General features: G+C 34.1%; 1 pseudogene; it reads right to left on the bottom strand.

Moving 5' to 3' along the window:
- The window catches only part of LOC139855207 (uncharacterized), a 59820-nt pseudogene extending 47772 nt beyond the window's left edge, over window positions 1-12048 (bottom strand).
- Between the last annotated feature and the right edge of the window lie 1128 nt (window positions 12049-13176).

Genomic DNA, 13176 nt, shown 5'->3' with positions numbered 1-13176 from the left:
AATTGTTGAGACTTATGTTTTCGAAAAGAGTTTTACACAACGTTTGACCGTCTAGTTTGACCGATGATATCACGAACTATATAACATATGATAATTATACGTTTGTGTATATATATGTATATATACATATTTAACATGATCCAAGAATGTTTTAATATCTCATTTTGTATTAATAACAATAAGTTATAAGTATATTTTGAAACTACTAACTTAAGTTTTCAAAACGATAACCATACGTAACGTTATTTGACATAAATACTTATAACATATAATGTTTATACATATATCATATAAGTAATGTATTTAATCACTTTTAAGGACTTAAATACATAAAACAATATAAGTATATTCACAAAAGATAGCTATATTTGAATTCTCATTCCATTTTTCACAAGATTTCTATACGTATATCTAGAGTACATGTACTCGTATCATACCTAACCTCTATACATATTTACTATTGGTATATACACATCAAATCACCACCAACCAGCCCTTGTTCAATGCCTTATGTATAAGGTAACTACTTTTGTTATCTAGTATGATAATTTCACATGATTAAAAGATTTTTTCACAAAATTACAAACTTATACACCTTTTACACCACCATTTATACTCCATTCCATTTTCATTTTACTACACATTTCCTTTAACAAAAACACACTCTTAAGAAACTCCATAACCATTCAGCTAGTATCCATGAAGATCTAGCCATAAAAACATCACTTAAACACCATAAGAAAAACCTTACAAAAACACTTCAAGAATCCTTTCAAGAACACAAGTTTACTTCCAATCTTTCATCCAACTCCACCACTCTTTTGGTTCTAGGTCTTTACTCCTCTTTTACAGCAATCTTGTCCAAGTAACTTGAGGTAGTAACTTTGTTCATAACCTTATTCGATTCATATATATATAGCTATCTTATTATATGGTATAAAATTTTAACAACAAGAACATAGTTTGAATGTTTTCAAACTTGTTTGCAAACTAAATAGATCCTTCTAACTTAACTTTTAAAATACTTCAAGACCTGTAATATATCATAAATATATACTAATTTAACAAGGTATAACTTGGTTTTTCAAAGAACACCTTAAAAACTGAATTTACGACGTCGGAGTGCAACCGGGGGCTGTTTTGGGTTGGATAATTAAAAACCATCTTAAACTTTGAATTGGAGGTTTATTTTCTGGAAAAATTATTTTTACTATGAATATGATAACACATAAAAATTTCATGATTTAACTCAAAGTATAAGTATTTTTAGAAAAATAATCATTTAAGGTTGTTTACATGATGGAAAATGATTAACTTCATAAGTTTCACTAAAGTTTGACCTATGACCTGTGATTTCGAATACAAAATAAGGTATTTACAGTTCATAGTCTTAAAGAGGGACTCGATCCAAGGAAGTGGCAAGTTGAATCAACGAAAACGGAGTTGTAACGAAGAAACTATGACCAAAACGAGATCGGATATCTAAGACTAGTTTAGCTACGAAAATAATTGGAGAAAATCAAATAAATCACATCTTTTTAAAATAACATGATATTTTATATATATGTACTCATAATTTAATTTTATATGGTTCAGGATCACCCGTAAACAATACGAGAAGATTAATCATAAGATCACATGATTGTACGCAACACGTCATTTGACAACACCGGTACTTTATGTACGCAACACGTCATTTGACAACACCGGTACCATGGGTCAAGATTAATCCCGACCAATACAAATACGATGGGGTTTTATTTATTTTGATGGGGGTTTTATTTATTAAACACCTAAATATGAACCATTAAAATTGAATTACTAACATCGGACTGCTAACTACGGACTAAGAAATTATTAAAACTATTAAAAGTATAATAAGTATATATATGTGACGAGTGTTTAAAATGGAAATATATTGATAAACTATATATGGATAGGTTCGTGATATCAATCGGAGACCAAGTCAAAATTACATATCTTCAAGACGAAAGTGAGTATATAGTCCCACTTTTAAACTCTAAGTATTTCGGGATGAGAATACATGTATTTTATGTTTTACGTTATGGACACAAGTAACTGAAAAATATATTCTACGTTGAGTTGTACCACTGGCATACTTCCCTGTAGCTTGGTAACTGTTATTTACAGCGGTATTGTAAACGCGAATCCTGTTGATAGATCTATCGGGCCTGACAACCCCAACCGGACTGGACGACCAATATTCAACGGTTGCACAGTACTTCGTTTTGTGACTACACTTGGTACGGTGTAGTAAGATTTCATAATAAAGGGAATATGCGACGTGATTAAATGTTAAGTATGGTTACCAAGTGCTCAACCACTTAGAATATTTTTATTAAAATGTTTATATATGAAATCTTGTGGTCTATATTTATATCGCTGCCGGCATTAAACCTATATCTCACCAACTTTATGTTGACGTTTTAAGCATGTCTATTCTCAGGTGATAATTAGAAGCTTCCGCTGCAACATGTTGAATTTAAGCAAGATCTTGAGTATGCATATTTGTGTCAAAAATAAAACTGCATATCCGAGGAATTGTAATGTAAAATATGCTAGAAATCGTATTGTTATCATCACATGTAAAGTTTGTAAGTCTAAGATTATCGCTAAACGATAATCATCTTTATATTGTCTAAAGCTTGTATTAAAATAAGAGTTATGGTTTGTAATGTAAAATAAATGCAGTTGTTCTTTTAAAAATGTCGCATATAGAGGTCAATACCTCGCAATGAAATCATACGTTATCTAACTTGTTCTTATGGTTAAGGACGGGTTATGATATAGCAGTACAGAAAATCGTGTAGGATGCACCTACAAAGAATTCACTGCCTGCAAACCTTTGGAATTTGATGGAACCGAAGGACCGATAGGATTGAAACGGTGGACCGAGAAGGTCGAATCGGTGTTTGCCATAAGTAAGTGTCCTGAAGAGGACAAAGTGAAGTACGCTACGCATACCTTCACATGTTCTGCGTTAACATGGTGGTATACCTATCTAGAGCAAGTGGGACAAGACGATGCGTACGCACTACCGTGGTCAGCATTCAAGCACTTGATGAACGAGAAGTACCGTCCCAGAACCGAGGTCAATAAGCTCAAGACAGAACTTAGAGGGTTACGAACCCAAGGATTTGATATTACCACGTACGAAAGACGTTTCACAGAATTGTGCCTATTGTGTCCGGGAGCATTCGAAGATGAGGAAGAGAAGATCGACGCGTTTGTGAAAGGATTACCGGAAAGAATCCAAGAAGATATAAGTTCACACGAGCCCGCCTCCATACAACAGGCATGTAGAATGGCTCACAAACTAGTGAACCAGATTGAGGAAAGAATTAAAGAACAGACGGCTGAAGAGGCCAATGTGAAGCAAGTCAAAAGAAAGTGGGAGGAAAACGGTGATAGGAATCACCAATACAACAACAACAGCAATTACAATAATAATCGCAACAATTATCCCAACAATCGCAACATCAATCGCAACTACAACAAACGACCCAACAACAACAACAACAACAGCAACTACAACAATCATCCCAACAACAATAACAACCGCAACAACAACAACAACAACAACAATCAGAAGCAGCTATGCCAAAGGTGTGAAAAGTATCACTCGGGGTTCTGCACCAAATTTTGCAACAAGTGTAAAAGAAATGGTCATAGCGCGGTGAAGTGTGAGGTCTACGGACCAGGGGTTAACAGAACGAAAGGAACAAATGGTGTCGGAACGAGTAATGGCGGAGCAAATAGTGTCGGAGCAAGTTATGCCAATGTAGTTTGTTATAAATGTGGAAAACCGAGCCACATTATTAGAAATTGCCCGAACCAGGAGAACACGAATGGACAAGGCCGCGGAAGAGTTTTCAATATTAATACGGCAGAGGCACAGGAAGACTCGGAGCTTGTTACGGGTACGTTTCTTATTGACAATAAATCTGCTTACGTTTTATTTGATTCGGGTGCGAATAGAAGCTATATGAGTAGAGATTTTTGTGCTAAATTAAGTTGTCCATTGACGCCGTTGGATAGTAAATTTTTACTCGAATTAGCAAATGGTAAATTAATTTCAGCAGATAATATATGTCGGAATCGAGAAATTAAACTGGTTAGCGAAACATTTAAGATTGACTTGATACCAGTAGAGTTAGGGAGTTTTGACGTGATAATCGGTATGGACTGGTTGAAAGAAGTGAAAGCAGAGATCGTTTGTTACAAAAATGCAATTCGCATTACGAGAAAAAGGAAAACCCTTAATGGTGTACGGAGAAAAGGGCAACACAAAGCTACATCTTATTAGTAATTTGAAGGCATAAAAACTAATAAGAAAAGGTTGCTATGCTGTTCTAGCACACGTCGAGAAAGTACAAACTGAAGAAAAGAGCATCAATGATGTTCCCGTCACAAAAGAATTTCCCGATGTATTTCCGAAAGAATTACCGGGATTACCCCCACATTGATCCGTTGAATTTCAAATAGATCTTGTACCAGGAGCTGCACCAATAGCTCGTGCTCCTTACAGACTCGCACCCAGCGAGATGAAAGAACTGCAAAGCCAATTACAAGAACTTTTAGAGCGTGGTTTCATTCAACCAAGCACATCACCTATTTATTTGATCAACTACAAGGCTCGTCTGTTTATTCAAAGATTGACTTACGTTCCGGGTATCATCAAATGCGGGTGAAAGAATATGATATTCCAAAGACTGCTTTCAGAACACGTTACGGTCATTACGAGTTTATGGTCATGCCGTTTGGTTTAACTAATGCACCAGCTGTGTTCATGGACCTTATGAACCGAGTGTGTGGACCATACCTTGACAAGTTTGTCATTGTTTTCATTGATGACATACTTATTTACTCAAAGAATGACCAAGAACACGGTGAACATTTGAGAAAGGTGTTAGAAGTATTGAGGAAGGAAGAATTGTACGCTAAGTTTTCAAAGTGTGCATTTTGGTTGGAAGAAGTTCAATTCCTCGGTCACATAGTGAACAAAGAAGGTATTAAGGTGGATCCGGCAAAGATAGAAACTGTTGAAAAGTGGGAAACCCCGAAAACTCCGAAACACATACGCCAGTTTTTAGGACTAGCTGGTTACTACATACGGTTCATCCAAGACTTTTCCAGAATAGCAAAACCCTTGACTGTATTAACGCATAAAGGGAAGAAATTTGAATGGAATGATGAACAAGAGAAAGCGTTTCAGTTATTGAAGAAAAAGCTAACTACGGCACCTATATTGTCATTGCCTGAAGGGAATGATGATTTTATGATTTATTGTGACGCATCAAAGCAAGGTCTCGGTTGTGTATTAATGCAACGAACGAAGGTGATTGCTTATGCGTCTAGACAATTGAAGATTCACGAACAAAATTATACGACGCATGATTTGGAATTAGGCGCGGTTGTTTTTGCATTAAAGACTTGGAGGCACTACTTATATGGGGTCAAAAGTATTATATATACCGACCACAAAAGTCTTCAACACATATTTAATCAGAAACAACTGAATATGAGACAGCGTAGGTGGATTGAATTATTGAATGATTACGACTTTGAGATTCGTTACCACCCGGGGAAGGCAAATGTGGTAGCCGATGCCTTGAGCAGGAAGGACAGAGAACCCATTCGAGTAAAATCTATGAATATAATGATTCATAATAACCTTACTACTCAAATAAAGGAGGCGCAACAAGGAGTTTTAAAAGAGGGAAATTTAAAGGATGAAATACCCAAAGGATCGGAGAAGCATCTTAATATTCGGGAAGACAGAACCCGGTATAGGGCTGAAAGGATTTGGGTACCAAAATTTGGAGATATGAGAGAAATGGTACTTAGAGAAGCTCATAAAACCAGATACTCAATACATCCTGGAACGGGGAAGATGTACAAGGATCTCAAGAAACATTTTTGGTGGCCGGGTATGAAAGCCGATGTTGCTAAATATGTAGGAGAATGTTTGACGTGTTCTAAGGTCAAAGCTGAGCATCAGAAACCATCAGGTCTACTTCAACAACCCGAAATCCCGGAATGGAAATGGAAAAACATTACCATGGATTTCATCACTAAATTGCCAAGGACTGCAAGTGGTTTTGATACTATTTGGGTAATAGTTGATCGTCTCACCAAATCAGCACACTTCCTGCCAATAAGAGAAGATGACAAGATGGAGAAGTTAGCACGACTGTATTTGAAGGAAGTCGTCTCCAGACATGGAATACCAATCTCTATTATCTCTGATAGGGATGGCAGATTTATTTCAAGATTCTGGCAGACATTACAGCAAGCATTAGGAACTCGTCTAGACATGAGTACTGCCTATCATCTACAAACTGATGGGCAGAGCGAAAGGACGATACAAACGCTTGAAGACATGCTACGAGCATGTGTTATTGATTTCGGAAACAGTTGGGATCGACATCTACCATTAGCAGAATTTTCCTACAACAACAGCTACCATTCAAGCATTGAGATGGCGCCGTTTGAAGCACTTTATGGTAGAAAGTGCAGGTCTCCGATTTGTTGGAGTGAAGTGGGGGATAGACAGATTATGGGTCCGGAGATTATACAAGAAACTACCGAGAAGATCATCCAAATTCAACAACGGTTGAAAACCGCCCAAAGTCGACAAAAAAGCTACGCTGACATTAAAAGAAAGGATATAGAATTTGAAATTGGAGAGATGGTCATGCTTAAAGTTGCACCTTGGAAAGGCGTTGTTCGATTTGGTAAACGAGGGAAATTAAATCCAAGGTATATTGGGCCATTCAAGATTATTGATCGTGTCGGACCAGTAGCTTACCGACTTGAGTTACCTCAACAACTCGCGGCTGTACATAACACTTTCCACGTCTCAAATTTGAAGAAATGTTTTGCTAAAGAAGATCTCACTATTCCGTTGGACGAAATCCAAATCAATGAAAAACTTCAATTCATTGAAGAACCCGTTGAAATAATGGATCGTGAGGTTAAGAGACTTAAACAAAACAAGATACCGATTGTTAAGTTTCGATGGAATGCTCGTAGAGGACCCGAGTTCACCTGGGAGCGTGAAGATCAGATGAAGAAGAAATACCCGCATTTATTTCCAGAAGATACGTCAACACCTCCAACTGCTTAAAATTTCGGGACGAAATTTATTTAACGGGTAGGTACTGTAGTGACCCGAACTTTTCCATGTTTATATATATATTAAATGAAATTTTTATTTACATGATTAAGTGTTTCCAACATGTTAAGCAATCAAACTTGTTAGGACTTGATTAATTGAAATAGGTTTCATATAGACAATTGACCACCCAAGTTGACCGGTAATTCACGAACGTTAAAACTTGTAAAAACTATACGATGACATATATATGGTTATATATATAGTTAACATGATTTTATTATAAGTATGTATCTCATTAGGTATTTTAACAATGAGTTATATACATAAAAATGAGACTATTAATTTAAGAAACGATATATATAACGATTATCGTTATAACAACGTCTTACTAGGTACATATGAATCATATTAAGATATTGATACACTTGGTTAATTATGTTAAATGATAAGTAAATATATTATTAAGTGTATTAACAATGAAATACATATGTAAAAATAAGACTACTAACTTAATGATTTCGAAACGAGACATATATGTAACGATTATCGTTGTAACGACATTTAACTGTATATATATCATACTAAGATATAATATATATCATAATATCATGATAATATAACAATTTAACATCTCATTTGTTATAATAAACAATGGGTTAACAACATTCAACAAGATCGTTAACCTAAAGGTTTCAAAACAACATTTACATGTAACGACTAACGATGACTTAACGACTCAGTTAAAATGTATATACATGTAGTGTTTTAATATGTATTCATACACTTTTGAAAGACTTCAAGACACTTATCAAAATACTTCTACTTAACAAAAATGCTTACAATTACATCCTCGTTCAGTTTCATCAACAATTCTACTCGTATGCACCCGTATTCGTACTCGTACAATACACAGCTTTTAGATGTATGTACTATTGGTATATACACTCCAATGATCAGCTCTTAGCAGCCCATGTGAGTCACCTAACACATGTGGGAACCATCATTTGACAACTAGCATGAAATATCTCATAAAATTACAAAAATATGAGTAATCATTCATGACTTATTTACATGAAAACAAAATTACATATCCTTTATATCTAATCCATACACCAACGACCAAAAACACCTACAAACACTTTCATTCTTCAATTTTCTTCATCTAATTGATCTCTCTCAAGTTCTATCTTCAAGTTCTAAGTGTTCTTCATATATTCTACAAGTTCTAGTTACATAAAATCAAGAATACTTTCAAGTTTGCTAGCTCACTTCCAATCTTGTAAGGTGATCATCCAACCTCAAGAAATCTTTGTTTCTTACAGTAGGTTATCATTCTAATACAAGGTAATAATCATATTCAAACTTTGGTTCAATTTCTATAACTATAACAATCTTATTTCAAGTGATGATCTTATTTGAACTTGTTTTCGTGTCATGATTCTGCTTCAAGAACTTCGAGCCATCCAAGGATCCGTTGAAGCTAGATCCATTTTTCTCTTTTCCAATAGGTTTATCCAAGGAACTTAAGGTAGTAATGATGTTCATAACATCATTCGATTTATACATATAAAGCTATCTTATTCGAAGGTTTAAACTTGTAATCACTAGAACATAGTTTAGTTAATTCTAAACGTGTTCGCAAACAAAAGTTAATCCTTCTAAGTTGACTTTTAAAATCAACTAAACACATGTTCTATATCTATATGATATGCTAACTTAATGATTTAAAACCTGGAAACACGAAAAACACCGTAAAACCGGATTTACGCCGTCGTAGTAACACCGCGGGCTGTTTTGGGTTAGTTAATTAAAAACTATGATAAACTTTGATTTAAAAGTTGTTATTCTGAGAAAATGATTTTTATTATGAACATGAAACTATATCCAAAAATTATGGTTAAACTCAAAGTGGAAGTATGTTTTCTAAAATGGTCATCTAGACGTCGTTCTTTCGACTGAAATGACTACCTTTACAAAAACGACTTGTAACTTATTTTTCCGACTATAAACCTAACTTTTTCTGTTTAGATTCATAAAATAGAATTCAATATGAAACCATAGCAATTTGATTCACTCAAAACGGATTTAAAATGAAGAAGTTATGGGTAAAACAAGATTGGATAATTTTTCTCATTTTAGCTACGTAAAAATTGGTAACAAATCTATTCCAACCATAACCTAATCAACTTGTATTGTATATTATGTAATCTTGAGATACCATAGACACGTATACAATGTTTCGCCCTATCATGTCGACACATCTATATATATTTCGGAACAACCATAGACACTCTATGTGTGAATGTTGGAGTTAGCTATACAGGGTTGAGGTTGATTCCAAAATATATATAGTTTGAGTTGTGATCAATACTGAGATACGTATACACTGGGTCGTGGATTGATTCAAGATAATATTTATCGATTTATTTCTGCACATCTAATTGTGGACAACTAGTTGTAGGTTACTAACGAGGACAGCTGACTTAATAAACTTAAAACATCAAAATATATTAAAAGTGTTGTAAATATATTTTGAACATACTTTGATATATATGTATATATTGTTATAGGTTCGTGAATCAACCAGTAGCCAAGTCTTACTTCCCGACGAAGTAAAAATATGTGAAAGTGAGTTATAGTCTCACTTTTAAAATCTAATATTTTTGGGATGAGAATACATGCAGGTTTTATAAATGATTTACAAAATAGACACAAGTACGTGAAACTACATTCTATGGTTGAATTATCGAAATCGAATATGCCCCTTTTTATTAAGTCTGGTAATCTAAGAATTAGGGAACAGACACCCTAATTGACGCAAATCCTAAAGATAGATCTATTGGACTATAATATGTTGGCCCGAATGATCAAACGCAGCCCGAATCGAGAAAATACCGCTACGCGATTTAAAATACGAAAAGAGCACGCACCCGTGAAAAATAAAATATAGAAATATTTTATAACTTCATATGATATGGAAATATCATAAATAAAATAATTCAGATTTGAAAATCACTAAAGTCTGATCGTTGGTTTGAAAACCAAAACGATTTACCGGATATAAATCTAAAATACGTAGAAACGTACAATTTTAAATACGAACACATATATTCATATAACACATCATAAGGAATATATTATCACCAAAATAGTAATATAAATCATAGAAATGACGTAGCACGAATATCAATTAACGGACATTAAATACAAACGGTAAAAGATAACGGAAAAAATAGGGTCGTTACAGTGGTGATGGTCGTGATTTTCAAGGGGGACAAGGGGGGGATAAACTTTTGCTTTTTGGTTAATGGTTGTCTAAAGTTGGTGCTTATGTTAGGATCCCATGCAACATTAAGGATAATACTTGACAAAAATGCTAGCATGTTCCCTCTAATAAATGGGCATTTGTCTTACTTATTAATGGGTCACTAGCTATTAATAATTAGGCTAATTAAATAGTCCACTAACTAGTGTAGGGTGGGCTAAGGCCCAACAAGGTAGAAAGTCCAACAAGACTAACTAGTAAGCATAAGTAAATTACTACGCGTAATTAAGCATCCAAAAACCCAAGTAATTATTATTATAAAATAATAATTAAGATTTCGTAGTCATAATATTCTTATTACGGCAAAAATTAAACGTGTGCGCAGTACGCAGTTTGTTCGAAACGTCAAGTGACACTAACGTCATAAAGGCTTTCGGTGATCAAGTTAAGTATCCTACGTACTCAAAGGCATGTTTTAACATATAAATGAAAGTAAACCACGTGTATTAATATTTTAGAGTATAATATAGCACAGTACGCACAAATACGCAGTTTCGCAAAAACACAAGGCACAAAAACAAGTCGAAAAAGTCGGGTCGTTATACATGGTAAACTGTTCAAACATAGAATCATGATCGTTATTATATTACTAATGACAAATTGTTATAACATAAACGCTATGCTTTTGTGAATATTGGTGTATTAACTGGATCACAACTGAAATTAAAATTACTTTCTTTAACTGGTTACCCAACCCACCCACTTTGCTATCTCTGGTTTTCATCATACAATGCATAAAAGGCAAGAAAGCTCTTTATTGTCTCAGTATATCTCTCTAATTGTATGAAAGGTAAGAAAAACTTGCTTGCAGTACGACAAAATTGATGACATCAATATATCTAAGGCCAAGTTAAGTGACATACATCTGGCGGGTGCAATAAAAAAGCATCGAACCCTCTTCCTATATATGTTCCCAAACCTATCTCGGTTTGTGACCACCACAATGGCCAACAATGCAGCCACAATTGACCCAAGGAGTGACCCGTTAGAGTTAACATATAGCTCGGGTAACTCTCTAGCAGCTTCTACAAAGTGTTACTTTCGGCATCCAATATAACTACTGCAGCTTTTAACAACCCATTATGAACATACCCACCATCTAATTTCCTTCGACCCAACTTAGTAACAAGCAAGAATGTTTAATCTGTATGGATGGCCAAGTTAAGGCATGTAATAGCAAGAACTATATCACAATGAGCATGATCTAATTACAACAAATACGATGGGGCCCGACCTTGAGTATCATTAGAAATTCTCTTCAAAATTATATTATTCGGATCGATTTCATATCCACCTGGAAGTTCCCAAATAGGGTAGTTTGAATCATCTTCATATACTGCTAAAATATAACTACAAATCCAAGAAACGGGTTCAGATTCTTTGACGGTGGCAACACCCCATGACTAACCGTCGTGTCCTGCGTTATAAAGGCATCGTTTCCAAGCCCACCGAGCACAACTATTTAGAAGCTATATATCACATAAGTATTCTCCATTAATTAAGTTAATGAACTAAAAGTCACAAAAAAGAAAAGTACTGAATTCTGCAATCATAATTTTTGTACACGTAAGCTGCACCTCATTTGAACACAAAATTGTATATAAGCTGTCTTATATGAAGAAAACTTAGTTGGTCCATTAGAAAGTAGATGCTAAAACACCTGAGATGTCACGTTTTGATGTCCAGTCATCTATAATTCTTTGAGCCTCTTAGTTGCCATTGCAGCGCCTTCGTCTTTCTTTGAAGAACCTATATAAATATGATTATATATACGTGGAAAAACTTATTGATTCAAAGGCTTAAACAGAATTTTAGCTGATTAAAATTGATTGACTCATATTTAAAATTTGCTTCCATGGAATACCTACACATACTATAGAAATTGAAGTCAACACAGACATTAACTTAGATGATCACAAAATTTTCAGTATTTACCAAAATATACATAAAGTTCTAGAATGTGATTTTATCATATCATACCTTTTGGGAAAATCAGACATACAGTGTAATTTTTCTAACCGAATTGTGAGATACTTGGTACTCGACTTGGATTGGCTGCAAAACCCCAAATACAAAAACATCATACTAAATTAAAGAATAAAAAAGTTAGGGTTTATGGTTATCTCCTTCTAGCGTTTCAACAATGAAATCATCGATTTGTTTAAATGAAGAATAGTTCCATCAATTAACAATTGATTCTAGGGTTTCGGTTGATGTACATCTAAATTCGAATTCGATCTGTAGTCGAAAATAATCATAAAGGTCAAAATACTTGCAAAAGTGTCTCTGCCATAGTTTTTTCCCTTATTGCAGTATAGTGAATAGAACCCCTGTTTTTTCCTATTAATACCGTCCCTTTTATTAGAAGAGTAATTTAGAACAAAAAAATAAAGGTGATTATGAGGTCATAATCAAAATTAGAAAATTTGAATGGTCTAGATTAAGAATGTTAATGACAATGGAAGGATAGGATTAGTGGTTTGAATTTTAGATGATCTATTTTTAGTTTTGTTATTATAATATAAAGAGATAAAGAGATGATTATTATTATTATTATTATTATTATTATTATTATTATTATTATTATTATTATTATTATTATTATTATTACTAGTTTAATGTCTGCGAATTCGCGGGGCTACTTTATGGGACTAAGCAAGCATTAGTTAGAAAATACTTAATGTGAAACATTATATTATTTGCGTAGTTT

This window comes from Rutidosis leptorrhynchoides, chromosome 6, assembly GCF_046630445.1.
Source record: "Rutidosis leptorrhynchoides isolate AG116_Rl617_1_P2 chromosome 6, CSIRO_AGI_Rlap_v1, whole genome shotgun sequence".
In the NCBI taxonomy this organism is placed as follows: Eukaryota; Viridiplantae; Streptophyta; class Magnoliopsida; order Asterales; family Asteraceae; genus Rutidosis; species Rutidosis leptorrhynchoides.
This window is presented reverse-complemented; position numbering and strand designations above follow the sequence as displayed.